General features: G+C 39.4%; 1 protein-coding gene across 2 annotated transcripts in view; it reads right to left on the bottom strand.

Annotated features, from left to right (window-relative positions):
* Pip5k1b (phosphatidylinositol-4-phosphate 5-kinase type 1 beta) overlaps positions 1-17,363 on the bottom strand; it is a 313,915-nt gene that overhangs the window by 146,304 nt on the left and 150,248 nt on the right. The gene's annotated exons all lie outside the window — the stretch shown is intronic.

The following is a 17,363-nucleotide window of genomic DNA, read 5'->3' as shown; positions in this document are numbered from 1 at the left end:
TTTTATTTATTTATTTTTTTATGTGGTGCTGAGGATGGAACCTAGTGCCTCACAAGTGCCAGGCAAGCGCTCTACCACTGAGTCATAACCCCAGCCCACAAAGATAAAGTTTTAAGACAGAGTTGTTTTTTTTTTGGTACTGGGGATTAAACCCAGGGGGCACTTAACCACTGAGCCACATTGCCAGTCCTTTTTATTTTTTATTTTGAGACAGTCTCACTAGGTTGCTTAGTGCCTTGCAAAGTTGCTGAGGCTGGCTTTGAGCTCAGTCCTCCTGCCTCAGCCTCCCATGCTGCTGGGATTACAGGTGTGTGCTACTGCACCTGGATCAGAGATTTTTTTTTTAATCAGAATTTTAATAACATGCCTATGGATCAGTAAGAGTACCTTATCTTCATAAGAAACGAGAGAGCAAAAAATAATTGGAACCCAGTGTATACTTGAAATTTAATTTGAAAATTGCTTACTAGTCTTTTTTTTTTTTCTTTTTTTCAGGGCTGAGGACCAAACTCAGGGCCTTGAGCATGCTAGGCAAGCACTCTGCTGCTGAGCTAAATCCCCAACCCCACTTACTAGTCTTGCCAAAGATCCATAATAAAAATTTCCTATGCTGATCTGTGATAAAACATATAACACTGGGATACCAATATTACCAATTTACTACTTTTCTAACATTATTCATAATTAAGTTGATATAATGTTACCTTGAAGAATAAGCACCATATGTATATGTATATATATATACACATATATATGCACATTTATATGCATATTTGTGTGTGTGTGTGCATGTGTATAGTTTTAACTACCATAATAAAACAATAGAACAGCTCAATTTAGGAAAACCAGAAATTTTTATTAATGGTCAAAGTGTATCCTATTTCCTATGTCTTGTAGTGCCTATGTATACAGTAGCAGGAAAGAAATCTCACATGGGTGATTCTTAACCAGAGACCTCTGAAGACATATTGTGGTTATCATAACTTAAGGGGGCAGGGGTGCTGCTGGCATCCAGTGATTAGAGGCAGGGATGCTGCTAAACACCCCACAATGCACAGGACGAACCCCCTCAAAGAATGATCCAGTCCAACGTCAGGAAAGCCAAGGTTGAGAAACCCTGAGTTAAAGGCATATTGTAAAGACCATTCATTTTATAATTTGCACTTAGCAAATGCAAGACACGTACCCACATCCCTACATGCTTCGTTTTTATTTTTCATGCTTTAATACCAAGAACATTTCTTTATTCATGAAAAAAAAAAAACTTCTCTCAATGTCTCTAATAAAACAGTCCCAGGACAGCTTCTAGCTTGTCCAGTAGATTCTCTGTGATCATGTCCTCACTGACTCTTCATATTCTCATATTCTACTTGCTATAATTGCAGTGTCCCTAAAAGTTTGATCCTTAGACTCTTCAATTGCCTTTAATAAACTCATTTTGAATGGCCTCAACTACCGTCTTCATGCATAAGACTCTTTGATCTTTTCAGTCTACTTGAATGCTCTTCTGCCACCACATGCACAGTACATATAGAACCAAACTAGTATCTCACAACCTTTCCACTCCACTTCTAAGACTGACTTCCTTTCCCAAGGCACCTCAGACAACCCAGTTTGAATCCCAAATAGATTATATCTAGTACAGGGCTAAGTCCCTGGTGAATACTTCTTAACTTCACCTGAAATGACCATGCTTAGTATTGTAAGTCACTTCCACATGCAATGAGTAACAACCATTTCACATAAAGTCATTTTCAATTACTTTGCTTATTCCATTGCAAATATTATTTCACCCTTAGTCTGAGGACAACTACCTACAGCCTTAACTCTGTAGAAAGCAGAAAAATTTCTTGGCATTTTTATTTTTTCACATGCCTTTTACTTAAGACCCCAGGGTAAAAAGATGTGAAAAGATTGAGACTTAGGCCCACAGTGCATGTAGTGCTTTAAAAAAGTTTGCTATTTTAATATTTCCTCTCTGAGCTCTGCAATGCCACCAATTGGTGCCAGTGACCTTTTGTACCAGTTGTTCTGAATTCTGGAGGCAAAAATGGATTTTCCTTGTTTTAACCTCGCATAAAAATTCAGATGGCATTTCTTTTCCCGTCTATCACTCAGGGTGGTATGGCACAAGATGTGACATTAGCACTTTCCAGAGGACCCAGCACCTCAAAACATTCTGTTTCAGCCCTATCAACAGATTGATATGCTCTTTAAGTGCTTTGCCCTCCCTGCACCCCATCCCTGACTGTGCTTCCCAGAATTACCTGAATTTCTGCTTAATTCATGGGATCACTATGATAACAGTTGTTTAGCACTTCTTGGGCTGGATCAGCCTGTCAAACAGAGTCCCAGTTCTTTGTTGTCTCGTGTTGGCAACAGGAGACAGTCAAAGCAGTGAGTGGGCTGCATTTGGTATTCTCAGACTTCAGGGAACAGGAGAATCCTCAGGGGATGTTGGCTAACGCATCTAGATAATGGGACATATCCCTAGAATTTCTGATTCTAAAGGTCTGGAGTGAGGCACAATAATCGGCTCTTGCTCTAAGAAACATTAAAAAAAATCTTTCTCTTAATTGTACAAGTTTTGAGTTCCTCAGGGAACTCAAAAAAGAACTCCGTGACATCTAAACCAAAAGCAGACTTATAATCATTTTGCTTTCCTTCCAGACTCCTTAAAATTCAAGTGGTTGGATGAAATAGAATAATAAAAGTTAATCATTTTTGATCAAACTAATTTGTAACAGGTACTTGATATATGGATAGCAACAATTATCATCTGTCATAATCATGGTGCATACTTACATAGTGCTGATTAAATGGCAGGCACTGTTCTAAGTGTTTTCTGGTTATATTAACTCTTATCCTCACAGTGATCCTGAGATGTAGGCACTGCAGGTTGACTCACATTCCTAATCTCAAAACTTGAAATCTGAAATGCTCCAAAATCTGAAACTTTTTGAGTACTGACATGATGCCACAAGTGGAATTTCTATACCTGACTTCATGTGATGGGTCACAATCAAAATGCAGGTACACAACACAGTTTATTCAGAGTCCTCAAGGGAAAAAAGACCCTACCAGCTCTGTCAGTGGTGATGTGCCAAATTTGTTTTATATATAAAATCATTAAAATATTATATAAGATTATTCATATTTAGCCTTGGAACCTATCCCCAAGATATCTCATTATGCAAATATTCCAAAATAAAAAAAAATAAGCTGAACTCTAAGATGTATCTTTTCTCAAGAATTTGGGTCAGGGATACTCACCTTGCATTATTATTATTTTTAAACTCTTGTCCCACTTTTTAAATTGATGCATTATAGTTGTACATAATGGTTGTACATTAACAATTTTTACATATTTGTACATGCACACAATGTAATTTGGCCACTATCATTCCCCAGTATTCCTCTTTCTCTCCCCTCATCCCTCCCATTGGTCCCTTTAGACTACTCCAATAATCTCCTTTTGATTTTCATGAGATTGCCCCATACCTTTATTTTCCTTTTTCCTCTCTGGCTTCCAAATATGAGAAAAAAATATGACCCCTGACCTTCTGACTATGGTTTATTTTGCTTAACATAATGTTTTCAAGCTTCATCCATTTTCCTGCAAATGATATAATTTCATTTTTCTTTATGGCTGAATAAAGCTCAATTGTGTATATATACCACATTTTCTTTATCCATTCATCCATTGACAGACATCTAGGCTGGTTCCATAGTTTGGATATTGTGAATTATGCTGCTAGAAACATGGGTATGCATGTGTCACTAGAGTATGATGACTTTTAACTTTTGAGGATAAATACTGAGGAGTGGTACAGCTAGGTCACGTGGCAATTTCATTCCTAGCCTTTTGAGGAACCTCCATACTGATTATCATAGGAGTTGTACTAAAGTACAGTCCTCACCCTGTATTATTGTTTCCGTTTTACTAATCCAAGAAGGTTTAGCAACTTCTACAAGGTCACACAGCTAGTGATGAGGTAGAGCTGCGACTCATATCTGGGGAGGCTGGTTCCAGAGTCTAAGTTATAAACAAGTGTTCTTTGCTGATTCTAGTATCAGAATCTCTGAACCCTTTCAAGGATCCTGAAGCAAGGTGCCAATGGTTTCTATTTTATAGATGGGGACTTACGGCTCAGCAAGCTTAGATGATTTGGTCAAGTCCCTCTTCAGGTGTGTGGCAAAGTCTGGCTGCCACACCCAGGCTGTTCCCAGATCTGTTTTTTTCAAAATGAGCCAAGAATCAAAGTTGGAAATTCTCTTTAAAGCTGGATGTTTGATCTCAGCACAGGAAGAGGCCCTGAGAGAGTCATTCCTTTTGATGAAACAGGGGTAACTATTTTATTGTTTTCTAATCATACAAAACCAAGGATAAGTCAAAGAAAAACTCATAAACCTCCTGGTAAACCAGAATAGACACCATCATAAAGTCACTATTGGTAACATGGGAAGTTATTAACAGAATGCAATATTCTGCCCCAGTAGGGATGACGCCTCAGTTTCCTCTTCCTATCTCTGTGTAAAAATTAAATGCTTTAACAAGGATGCATGGGAAGGGTATATACAGCACCCTGTCTAACTTCATGGAGATGCTGATTCTATTCACCATGGCATGTGTTTTCTTAAGACATCAGCAGAAAAGGCCCCATTACCTGACATTTCCCCAATCGACATTTGGTTTGGCCTAATATTGATCAAGATGTGCTTTAAAACTACGAAAAAACACTTAGAAATACTACCTGCCTGTCTCTGATCAGCAGATCACTAAGTCTTGATGATGACAAAGAAGATTTAGTGTAAAGTGCTAGTGGTTGCGGAGACATGACCATTCCCCTTATAACCTTTGACTCTTCCGTAACAGAGGTCTAACATGGGTGTAGAATTTGGAACATTAGCAAAACAGTCTATTTTTAATTCAGGACCTCACAAGGGCTAAGTGGAGGCACTATGTTGCCTGGATACTAGGAAAACCTAAAGCATGTGATACTTGGAGAAAGATAGAACCCTGTAACATGACAAAGGCAAATGGCAAACATTTACTTTTAGAGTTCTTCTTTAAAAACTGAAACTCTTTCAGTCGTGATGGTGATACTAAGAGGATAATGAATGTCAGCTTGCATTTGTGTAATAAGCTATATTTTTCAAAGTACTATCTTTTTCTTGAGACAAGAGATATTTAATAGTACTACGGAGAACAGTAATTCAATTTATCACTATGCTACAAATATTCATTTCTGGAGCACAGGTTGTTAAAATTTTTGTCCATATATATAAACTCATTAGGGATTTTGAGTCTCTCTTCCCTCCACTTATTTTCTATTTCCCCTCTTATTCTACTTCTAAGGTGAAGTAAAAGCTAATACCAGAGGCAGTGGAGTATGGTATTAAATAGCTTTAGCTCTGGAGTCAAACTCCCTAAGTTTTAATCCTTAGCCAACTCTTTCTTAGCTGTATAACCTCAGGCAACTTAATCTTTCTGTTTTGGTCTCATCTATAAAGTGGAGATAATAAACGAACTACCTCACAGGGTTATAAGAATTCGATGAAATAATCCCTGTGAGGCACTTAGAGCCTTATTAGCAGAAGCAAGTACTCAATAAGGATACTTTGGTTTTCTAGAAGCTCCCAGTTCAATTTCTACCCCTTTGCTTGGCCTACCTGAGCTTTCTCTGCTGGAGATGGATCAGCTAGAAGCTGGAAAGCACTTGAACAATGTGATAATAACAATGATCATCACAGTAAGACCAAATGCCTATACAACCCACTATTAGGGAAGCAATGATCCTGAGAAGAGTTGGGTTTTAATGACCTTACTTTCGTTACAAGGAAACTGCCTCCTACAGCACATTGTCTATGAAATTAGATCACTTAATATGCCATCTGATATCACTGGCTTGAAAGGAAGTATGGAAACATTTCATGTCGACAGCAGTTTTTCCCCTAAGGTTATCCGAACTCATTATGGGATTATAGCCAAAATATATGTTGTCAGAGTGATTTGTTTCAGAAGTACAAATCTGATCTTGTCACTATCTTGCTCAAAAGCTTCCAATGTGTCCTCAGCACCCTGACCACAGGATTAGGTCCAAACCCTGTAGACCTAGACCTTGAAAGTTCACCTTTTAATATTACACCTCTCTGCTCCCTCCTGACATCTACTCACGATGTAAAAAAGGACACCACGACTAACACATAATTTATCCTTGAGCAAGCAGATTTGAAAAGTCCACAAACCCTTTAATGACAGCATATAGAAAGTTTCTGTTTGTGCACATTTTTCCCAGGATGGGGTCTGATGCTTCCCTACTCCTGAAGACCCATTTTCCCTAAGTCACAGATTAGAGAGCATAATTTTAAGCTGGAGATGTTCATTGACAAGGTTCCTTGTACCAGGTCATAGAAGAAAAGTGGCTCGATAACCTATCTTAGCAGCAAGAGGGAGATCTGCATTCGGGCAGAGAGTTGCCTGCACTCCCCCTCATTTTTGCAGTTTAAATCCAGCTTCAGGATCTCTCTTCCATGAATAAGCACAAGGTTTCTTATTTGTACCAGTGAAAAAACCAAGAATAAAGGAAGAGGGACAGATTGCACAGAACTTGTTATAGACTATGAAGTTGTGAATAGTTTGTGGCAGTCAAGCTTGCTGCCTCTGAGTGGAAGTCAGACCACCTCTTGCCTCTGGGTTCTCCAGAGATCTCTAGTCACTCCTGATATCAGTTTTCTATTGCTGATGTAACAAGTGGCTACAAACTTAGGCACTTAGGACAACATAAACTTACACTTTTATAGACTTGGAGGTCAGAAGTTCTAAATAAGGTGACAGCAAGCCTGTGTCCCTTCTGCAGGCTCTAGAGGAGAATCTGTTTTCTTGCCTTGTCCAGTTTCTGGAATCCACCTGCAATCCTTGACTTGTGGCCTCTTATACCATGTTCCAAGTCAGCAGGATTTTCAAATCTCTCTGTGTCTCTGACTTCTCCTCTCTTCACATCTCCTTTTCTGATTCTGCTCTGCTTATCTCCTTTTTATAAGGACCTGCCTTGATAATCTAGGATCATTTTTCCATCTCAAGATCTTTAAATCACATCTGCATAGTCCCTTTTGCCATATAACATAAGCACGTTCCAGGAATTAGGACACGGACATCTTTGGGGCATGACTATTCTGTGGATTACACTCTATTTCAGGACTGACCCTGGCATTTTCCCCAAAGTTGCCCCTGGCAGAGAGGAGAGCTCCTGTTAGCACTCCATTCTGTCAGATGCTACACATCCATTTAAACTAGATCTGAGAACTTTCTATGAGCGCAGCAGCATTGTGCTAGGTGTTAGATAATAATGCATGAACCAGAAAAAGAACATGGCTCTTTTTCCTCATGAGAGTTTCTAGTCTAGAGTGGGAAAGAGGTATTATTAAACAAAGATACATATAATGAAAATCCACAGTCTGTGACAGAAAGAACAAGGTGACCTGACTGAGAACAGGAGGGCACAGGCCCACTGAAGAATGATGGAGCCTGCAGAGGTCCAGCCAAGGAATATTCTAGGGCTGGGACCTGACAGGTGGAATGGGCCAGTCTTGTCACCAAAGACTGGGTGCGTGTCCACCATGTGCCAGGTACTCTTCTACATATTGGAGACATAAAAGGGATGGACTGACTCCTTGTGTTCATGGAACTGACACTCTGAACTTGTGTGTGTGATGGGAAAAGAGAAGGTCACTTTAGGATGCTAAGGGAGCTGATTTCAAGTATAGAGAAGCAGCAAGGTTCAGGAACCTGAGAGCAAAGCTCTGTGGGTAAATAAGGGCAGGTCAAAGAGAGAGCACCAGAACCGGAGGCTGAAAAAGCTGGGTGGGTCTAGACCTCAGACTCACAGTCATCTCAAGGGTTTGATGTGTTTCAGTTGAGTTGACTAAAAGATGGTAAAAACCAGGGGCAGTTTCTACGCTGGAGGTCTTTCTAATTTGAAAAGGATTACTCTGGCTTCTGTTTGAACAACAGATTCAAGGGAACATAGGAAAAGAGACTAGGAGGCAGGTGCAGCAGTTCATACAGAAATTTGATGGTCTAGAGAACGGTGATGAATGAGAAGATGAACCGGAGTTGAATCTGAGATATATTTTGGAGGGAGCGAGCTAGGATTTGCTGAGAGCTATAAACAAGGGAGAGAAAAGTACCAGCAAGACCTCCTGAGGTCCCTTTCCTGAGTTGCACAGAGACTGGAAGAGGAACATATTTTGGGGAGAAGACTGAGTTGCATGTGAGATGCCCATGAGACATCCAATGGGAGATGCTGAGTTATAAGCCTGGAGTTTAGAGGAGAGCTTTGGGTTGGTATTTGAATGGCAGAATTGGCATGCAGTGGTATTGAAACCAAGGGTCAGGAGGGGAGCACGCAGAGAGAGCATCAGAGAAAAGCCCTCCGTTACATCAGCTTAGGGCAGAAGGAAGAAACTTAGGAAAACATGGGCTTAGCAGAACCAGGAAAAAATAATTTGAAGGAAAGAGTGACCCACAGTCCCAACAAGTGGCTCTTTTCATGTGGTAACATAAATGTTTTAACTTCATAGGATATCAAAATCAATGAGTTAAATTCTCTTTTTTCATTCATGTCATTGATTCATATATAAATCTAAATCTGGTTATAGGATATTTGACGAAACTGATAAAAATCTACTCAAAATTTCATCATTTAAACTATATTTTAAAAGGTTTTATAATTTGAAAAAGAATACACTATGTTATTTTTAAAAAGCAGGATGCAAAATACTTATAATAAAATTTGGAAAAGAAAACCCCACAAGTGTTATGTATGTACATCTACAGAGGAAAATGAGCAAGGAAGGAAATATACCGAAACATTCTTATCTCTGTATTGTGGGCTATTAGGTGATTATTACTTTGAAGTTTTGTACTTTTTATATTTAATTTTTTTTGTCATATGTAGGAAAGGAAATGTTCTCCAGTAAAGTTATCTTTCCTACATTTATAAATATATTTTGAGGGATGAAAAGGCATGTTTGGGATTTGCTCATCTTTTTATCTTTTTTTCTTTGGCCTCAGTGCTAGATATTCATGTCACAGCTATATTGCAATGAAACATTATAATAAATGACTTTATTTTTGTTTCCCATGTTTCACTAAATGTATTCTTGGGTTAGCTCTTCCCCTGCTTCAAGATAAAGTCTGGACAGGTCTATGACCTGTTTGGTGACTCCATTCAGAGACCCATAACAATGGTCTTGCACAGACATTTGGTATACCCAGTCCAGCTTAATAATATAAAAATTCTGGGCTGGCGATATAGCTCAGTTGGTAGAGTGCTTGCCTCACATGCACAAGGACCTGGGTTCAATCCCCAGCACCGCAAAAAAAGTAATAATAAAAAAATTCAAATATACTTTCAGTATACACCTCCCCAAACCCCCAGCTTGCTAGGCATAAGCAGACCCCCAGTAGTGGGAGGGAGTGGGGTCTTCTCTGCTCTTTTTTGATGGCTGCTGGGAGGAGGAGGAAAGGGAGGGAAGGTCCTCTGATGTAAGATGCTCCAGGCATTCAAAAGGACTGTCAGGTGTATAAGATTTCTTTTTCTTGCAAAATGTTTTCATAGGCTTTGTAGTGCCTCCTCCAAGCTGTTGCAGTCTTGAATTTAGGGGAAGCATGTGCCTTAGCTTCCTCTGATGGAAGTTTCTTGTCCTCACTTGGACAAGATGAGGGACAACCCTACATAAACTCTTCCTGGAGTTTATTGCCTTCACCTGGTCACAAATCATTTATCCTGGGACTCTAAGAGCTGACAAGCATTCTTCCACCCTCCCCAAGAAAGCTCTCTTAGCTTTGCCATCATCAGAACAGCTGACCCATGATTCTCTTGCTCATTCAGGAAAATGCTGTCGTCTATTGCATTCCCCAGGTGCTAGGGAACACAAAGCCTACTCTTCAGTGGTCTCACTGAAGCCTTCCGTAGGCATGAGATATTGGGCAGATCCTCTCCTAACCTTCCCTGTTGTGGGGGGTTACTTATGACATATCAACTCTCTCCAATTTTCTTCTTCCACATCTCACAGTAGACTAGCCAAGCCCTTTCATACTGGGGTGATTATTAGACTGGCTTTAAACCACCTTCTCCCCCAAGTTCCATATGATGGGCTGGCACCTGAATTTGGAATGTGATTATAAAATGCTTCTATCCTACCAGTTTATACAGTGTCTTAGACTGATTCACAGTCCTGCTAATAATCCAGGGTTTGGTCAGCTGTATCAAGTGACTGCTCAGTGTGTTGCCTTCCACCTGCCACATGATTGCCACACTTATTCCAAGGATGTCCTCCCACCTGAAACACTGGCTCTCAGCATAAAAACCTTCACTACTTTTGGTCATCTGAAGAAATGAACACAACTTTTTTGGTTGGCCTTCAAAGCTTTCTATAATCTAATTCCTATTAATGCTATCTGCTATGATAGATAGGTCCTCAAATGCTAAGTGCTATACCCAGGAAATTTAGTGTCCTGATACGAGAGAAATTTACTTCTTAATCAGGCAGTATCCACAGTGGGTATCCCTGAATGGTGGTCTATTTTCTTTGTCAGGTTGCACAGAAAGCCTGGCTCCAGCATCCTTGTGGTTCTGATAATCCTTACAGTCTCAAAGTCCTCCAAATCCAGTTGGTTGATAGAGGGGGTGAGAGCAGTTATTACTCCTTTGCCTGGAAGTGACAGTGTGGGTTCTGTACCCTAGTTCTGTTCCTTAGCCTCCTCCACCAAGCTCTGTACCTAGGACACTCACCTGTATGGCTAAATCAAAGTGCTCCCTCACCCTTTGCATTCTTATTGCATTTGGCTAGTGGACTACCATGGCAGAAGACTGGAGAGAGGTTTAGGAGTTGTCAGGGTGTTTCTATCTTCCTGTGCTTTTACTCAAGCTGGGTGTGCACTTCTGGAGGTTACAGCTTTATTTCTTGTGGGTCACTCAACATGATTCCTATTTTGGGTTCCAGAAATCACACTGTTCTCACCTTATCAGGTAAGGCAACAAGGTATGTTCTGGCCTCAAGATACTGTCTGTCCCTTGTGATTTCCATATGCTTCTCTCCCATTTAGCAATCTGTCTTTCTCAAAATCTCTTCAAGTCACCCAATTTGAGTGTGCCACCCATTTACCATCTAGAGTCTGTAAGTAAAATGCCACTCACAGTCCATCATCAAAGATGCATCACATGGCCCCACACAGGTGCAAGGAGGAATGGCTTTGCAGCTGCTTTCTGGTTCCAGCTGTGCTTGTGGAAGCACAAATTCTAGTGGACAGTTTGCTAAATTAAGTAAAAAGTCAGAGATCCTCTTGCACAAATCCACAACTTAAACCAAACTAGCCAACTTAAATTTGCCATGTGATTCTTGGTGTTTGCATCCACTGAACTCCAGGCCTTTAATACTGCCCATCTCCACTCTCTTTTTGGTATCCTACCTACTCTACTAGAGCCAGCTAGTAGACCATCAGTCCCTCCACATAGTCTCTGTTCACTTTAGCAGCTGAAAATAATTATTCCCTTCTCCCAGTATGAATAGTTCAGCACATGACATTTGGGGTATTCTGTTGCTTTCATGGCTGGCAACTACTGTTCTGATACATTTTCTGCAGCCATGTACATTTTCCAAAATAAGAACACCAGAGCCCCATTATAATGATGTTCTCTTCTGTGTTTGCATGGACACTCCATGTGGTGAAATTACACCGTAATGAGGTTGTTCTGACACATGAGGCACTAAACAACCTTGGAAGGAGCCCAAGACAACTCTAGTTTATATTTAATTTTCCCTTTTTACTAAGCAGCCTTTTAAAAAGATCCCAGTGTATCCATCTGAAGATTTGCTCTCAAAATCTGATAGAAAAGGTAGAACAAAGAAAAAGGTGTTTCATGGTTTCTTTAAAATCACTTCCACCTTATTTATATGATTGTAAATGAAGCTCACTCTTTCATTAGAAAGGAAAAGCGTATTAAGCAAACATTTCTCATTACAGAAAAATACTGTACCCTTAAGGTATTCATAATACAGCAGGGGTAAATTATGCACACTTAATTGCCCTTAAAAGAGATATGTCATCAACTGAAAATGAAATTCTTGATTTAGGATACAGCAGCATTATGAATTCTGCAGTTAGTCTTTCAGAAATATTACAGGTTAGACTAAAGACATTCATTATAAATAGAGCACAGCAAAATATTCCTAATATCATTCCTGTGCACTAGGGAAGAAAATTTCACTTATTTGTGTATTCAAATAAAAACAGTATTTATTTGATACAAATACAAATTTAGATTCAATAGACAAATAAGAAAGAATTGATTTTTTGCATCTTTCTAGAATCAACTGAAATCAACTTTCATACAACCTTAGAGTATCAGATTGCCTGATAAAGGGGTTGTCAATTTTAAAGGTAAGATGTTACATCCAGCGCTAAGCACTATTTTGGGAGAAATAATGCAAATGCTTATGGAGGATGTTCCTATCTGTCCACAACACCTATTCTCCCTTGGCTTTCAATGAAGGTTGACTTTGCCTTCCAGGGGACATCTGGCAGTATCCGGAGACAATTTTTTGTTTGTCACAATTGGGCAATACTACTGGCATCTGATGAATAGAGGCCAAGGATGTGCTAAACCTCCTACCATGTCCACACAGCTCCCTGCAACAAAGAATTATCCAGCTCCAAGGTCAATAGTGCCAAGGTGGAAAAATCCTGCTATATAGTAATAGAAATTTAACCTGGGTATTTGCTGGTTCTTTTGTATCTACAGTCACATGACTTAATTTTTGGTCATCGGGATGTGAGAGGAAATGTGTCCAACTGCCAGGTTATAAACTTAAAAGGAAGGGTGTCTCTTCTATAGATCTGATGGCTAGAGGTGAAGCAGCCCTTTTTGGTCACATTTGGAAGCTATGCATCAAGAATGTCAGAAAAATTAGATCGAAACCTGGGCTCCTGATGACTCTGCAAAGGCAAGTAAACTACCTCTGCACTATTACATGAAAGAAAAATAAACATCTACTTGGCTTAAGCCATAGTCATTCTGGTTCTCCATTTTACACACAACCAAACCTATATTCCAAGTGCTTATAACCTCTGAACCTAGAGTCAAAAGTTCTTCACCTCATCAAATGTTCTTTACCTGCAAAATGATGCAGATTCAAAATTACCTCAAATTGAAAATGAAATGCTCAGATAGACAGCAGTGCTTAATTTAAAAAAGTGAGACTGTGGCCCATGCCCAGTGACAAAAAGCTAAACAATTCTTAACTATAGAAAGTAAAACATAAATGTGTCCATCTTGCTCTTGCCCTCCAGGATAAACTATAGTTAATGTCTATTACGTGTCTGACACTTTTTCTATACACTGAAAATACATGCACACACAAATGTTTGGGTTAGGGGTGGAGCTCAGTGGTAGACCACATGCTTAGCACCAAAGACCCTGGGTTTGATCCCCAGCACCCCAGGAAATAAATTAATTAATTAAAAACATGAAATCCTACTCTGCAGGCTTTGTTGCAACTTGCTTCTTTCATATAATATTCTTCCATGTCCATTTATACTGATTTCATTATGTTTAATGGTTACAGAGATTTTCATAGTTCACATGTAACACAATTATTTTAACTACTTTCCTATTGATAGCCATTAGGGTTCTTGTGCTCTCTTTTTATTAACAAATAATGCGCAATAGGCATTCTTGTTCATATATTCTTGTTCATACTTATTTCTTGATTATCTTGCAGTATAGATTTGTAGAACTGCTGAATTAAAGGATATGCATATTTATACTTTTGATTGCACAGGCAAGAGTATAAGAATGATCTTGCCATCATATTTTTACCAACACTGGCATCATTGATATTACTAATTTTTGTCAAACTTGCTGTTTCAGTATGTTTTCCTGAATACTAGTGAGGGAGATTATCTTTGTGTGCTTATTATATATTGGCTGTTAACTTTATAATTTTCATTTTTATGGTTCCACACTAATAACCATGCTCAATTATTTTATACTAATTGAAGTTAAACTGCATTTGCAAAATATTCCCCACGGAAGCTCTAAAGCAATAAGATTCCATGCCTTCTCTTGGGAGTTTTTATTATGGAAATTGAAATCTCTCCCAGGGCAAAAACTGTAGCTATCCTTTATCATCTACCAAATAAAGTTCCTCTTTATTCCTTTCTACTGTAAAAAAATTTACACTTCTGCAGTTTTAAAAATTTAGACTAGTCCTTTAGAAGAATTAAAAAAATATATATTTGCAACAACAGATAAGAAATATACTCCACAATTGGCTCACTGAGACAGTGAAGCCTTTTATAGGAACGCAAAACAGCAGCCTGGAGGTGAGGCGGGGTGGAGTAGCACACCTAGGCAGAGAGAGAGAGAGAGAGAGGGAGAAAAATGGTAAAAGTACCTACCTTTTTCTTTAAAGTCCTATACTGTGGGATTAGAGGAAATTTTGAGATTGGTTTCCAGGTACTGGGAAGCAATTAGGACTCTTTGGCTGGATTTTTTCACATTAGGGCAGCATCTTTCTCCCCATACCCCCACTTCAATCTTTCTGTGGAAATGCGTTCATCCCAGGGAGAATGAATGGAGCACATTGAGCCCTTTTCAACATTCTAGCCAGATGGCCTTTTAAGGATCTTTTTCTGGATCTGGGATCCAGGCATTGAACTAAATTGCTTTCTCTTGATTTATCCAAGATGAAAATGGTCCAGAAAGACAAAGTAGTTTATCCAGGGCCATAGAGCATGGAAGTGGAAAAGCTGGCACTCAGACCCAGTGCCAAGTCTGTGTTAAAAAAAAAAATCACTCCAACATCATAACCAGGCACAGAAACACAGACATCAGTTTTGCCAATTTTGCACCTCAGTGTAGGGCAGGTCAGCTATCTTCTAGCACTCGTCCAACTGCTTGTTGGCTGGCTGCATGGAGGCATTTCTGGCCAGTGCCATGCCATGCTCTACTCAACATATTTGCATTCTCCTCTGCACACTTTGTCCACAGTTGTGCAGGCAAGTCAGGGTCAAAGCCACACCTCATTCCCACAAAGTTCTCTAGGAGTACTTTCCAGGGCTCTATGAAAGTGGGTACACAGAAACTCAGACACTAGTTTGAAAGCTGTTCCAGACAGGATCAGTGTGGAAAGGTTTCACTGTAATGTCAGCATTTTGGAATCCTCAGAAATGTAGCTCAATGTAGAGACAGGTAGAAGACAAAACCAACGGACCCTTCTCCTGCCAAAGAACTGCTAAGCAACCTCCCCATCTCTGGCCTCATATTATTCACACTTAGTTCAAGACAAGACTTACCCTCAGCTCTGCCCAATACTCCCTTGTTGTCCTCCAGCTTTTGCTGCACATAAAGTCACACACACACACACACACACACACACACACACACACACATTCTGCTGCTGCTGTTGTTTTAGGGACTGAGAGGGGACAATTACAACTCCCTTAACGAGGTCAAGACCTGCAGATAAACTGAACATTACTTCTAGAAATACCAGTACTGTACAAGATCTTGTTCTATCCTTTATTGCTCATCCCAAGAGACCTCGAACCTTTCCTTTCCATTCCCCCAACTGATCTCTTCAGTTTTAAAAAGAATGGATATAGCTAAGGAAAGGAAATAACCCAGCACCCCTCAGTGCTCTGATAGTGTTGGAGGGGCCATTCGTCACTATTCTGCAGTTATGTAATTTAGAAGGTCAATTCTCTGATTTAATAAAACAGGAGGGCTTAACTGCTGTCCATTTACCCAAATGAAGAGGACAAAAGCAGAAATGAAGCTTCTTACTGGGGCAGAGATTCCTGGGTTTGTTTTTCATCTATTCTCAATTTGCATTTGTCACTTAATTTTTTTTTTTACAAGTGAGCTTCTTGATCTACACAAAATATATATAACAAGAAAATTAATAAATGGTACTGAATAAATAAAACAGTTTTGTTTCTCCTCTGAATTTCTCCCAGTTTAATTTTTTCCTTTCTTGGTTTAATCTTCATGATAAACACTGGATGACAGGGAATACATGAATACACACATGTGGTATGTGTCACTGTATATCACAATATATATACATAACATATCATAAGCATATATGTCATAGAAATAAACAATTTTTGTGGAATGGAAAGACAGAGCTCAGGGATCCAAGATTTGGAAGGAAGAAAGAACATTACAGGGCAAGGGAGTATATGGAGCTAAAGCCACCATAGTGGTGCTCTCTCATTGGTTCTTGTGATCAGGTAAGAAGGATTTCAGACATGCTGCCAGAGAATCAAGCAGGAGTCTTCTGAAGGGATAGAAAAACAGAAAAAGGAACATGCTCAAGGGAGAGAGCAGGTCTGTTCAGAAAGGATAAAGATGGTACACCCCTTCTGCTCTCACTGAAGTTTTCAAAGTCCTGCACAGGTCCACCTCTTGGCTTTTGACGGAAAGCAGGATGACATCAGATTCTCAAGTCCTCTAGGTCACTTTAACCCATGCTAACTAGTTCTCATTAGCCTATCTCCCTGAGTTCTGGAATCTGGTCTGTGTAAGGGTCACAAAAATCTCCCCCTTCAGGGTAACCTGTGTTTTTCTTACCAGCATTTTGTGCCTGCCTGTCCCCTGTAGAGAGCAAGTTCTGTACTAAGGAATTTAACACAGCCTATTTACCTGAAGACAGGGCTTCAAGTAAATTTCTTTTTAAAAGAAAGCATGTGGGAGTCAGCACAGTGGCCCAGGATATAGAGTTATCCCCTTAACCTCAGGTACCCACCACTCAACCTGTCTGTTACCTATCAAGAGGAGGGTTATGATTGCTGTATGAAACAGAATCATACATAAAATGTTACAAATGAAACAGTGATTTCAAAGACTATCAATAAGAGGCATCACCTGCTGGTGATGGGTGGTCTTCTCTTACTTTGTTCCATATGCTGGGCCTCCACATCCCCTTACAAGGACAAAGCCAGCAGATGTAAGGATTAAGGAGTGAAAGATGGTGATAAGGCACAAGAAAAATGGCTTCTCTATAAATACATACGCCAAGCTGTCTTTCCTGAAACAATGGGAGTGCAAATATCCTTTGTTTTATAATTAAATTCTTTTAAATGATTTTTCTAGCAACTATTTAACAGTATTATTACTATTTGCCTGGTAGTTCTGGCCATATTTCTGGAAAACCATAAAAAAAAATGCCAAGAGAATTTTAAACAAAAAGAAACATTAATACCAGTATTTATCTGAAGGAGCTTTAAAAATTTGGAATTTAGATATTTCCTAAAAGATGGATTTTAAGTATTTAATAGGCTCTAATGCCAT

The sequence above is a fragment of the Sciurus carolinensis genome, chromosome 14, assembly GCF_902686445.1.
Source record: "Sciurus carolinensis chromosome 14, mSciCar1.2, whole genome shotgun sequence".
NCBI classification, from domain to species: Eukaryota; Metazoa; Chordata; class Mammalia; order Rodentia; family Sciuridae; genus Sciurus; species Sciurus carolinensis.
The sequence above is the reverse complement of the archived record's forward strand: the minus strand, read 5'-3'. Positions and strand labels throughout refer to the sequence as shown.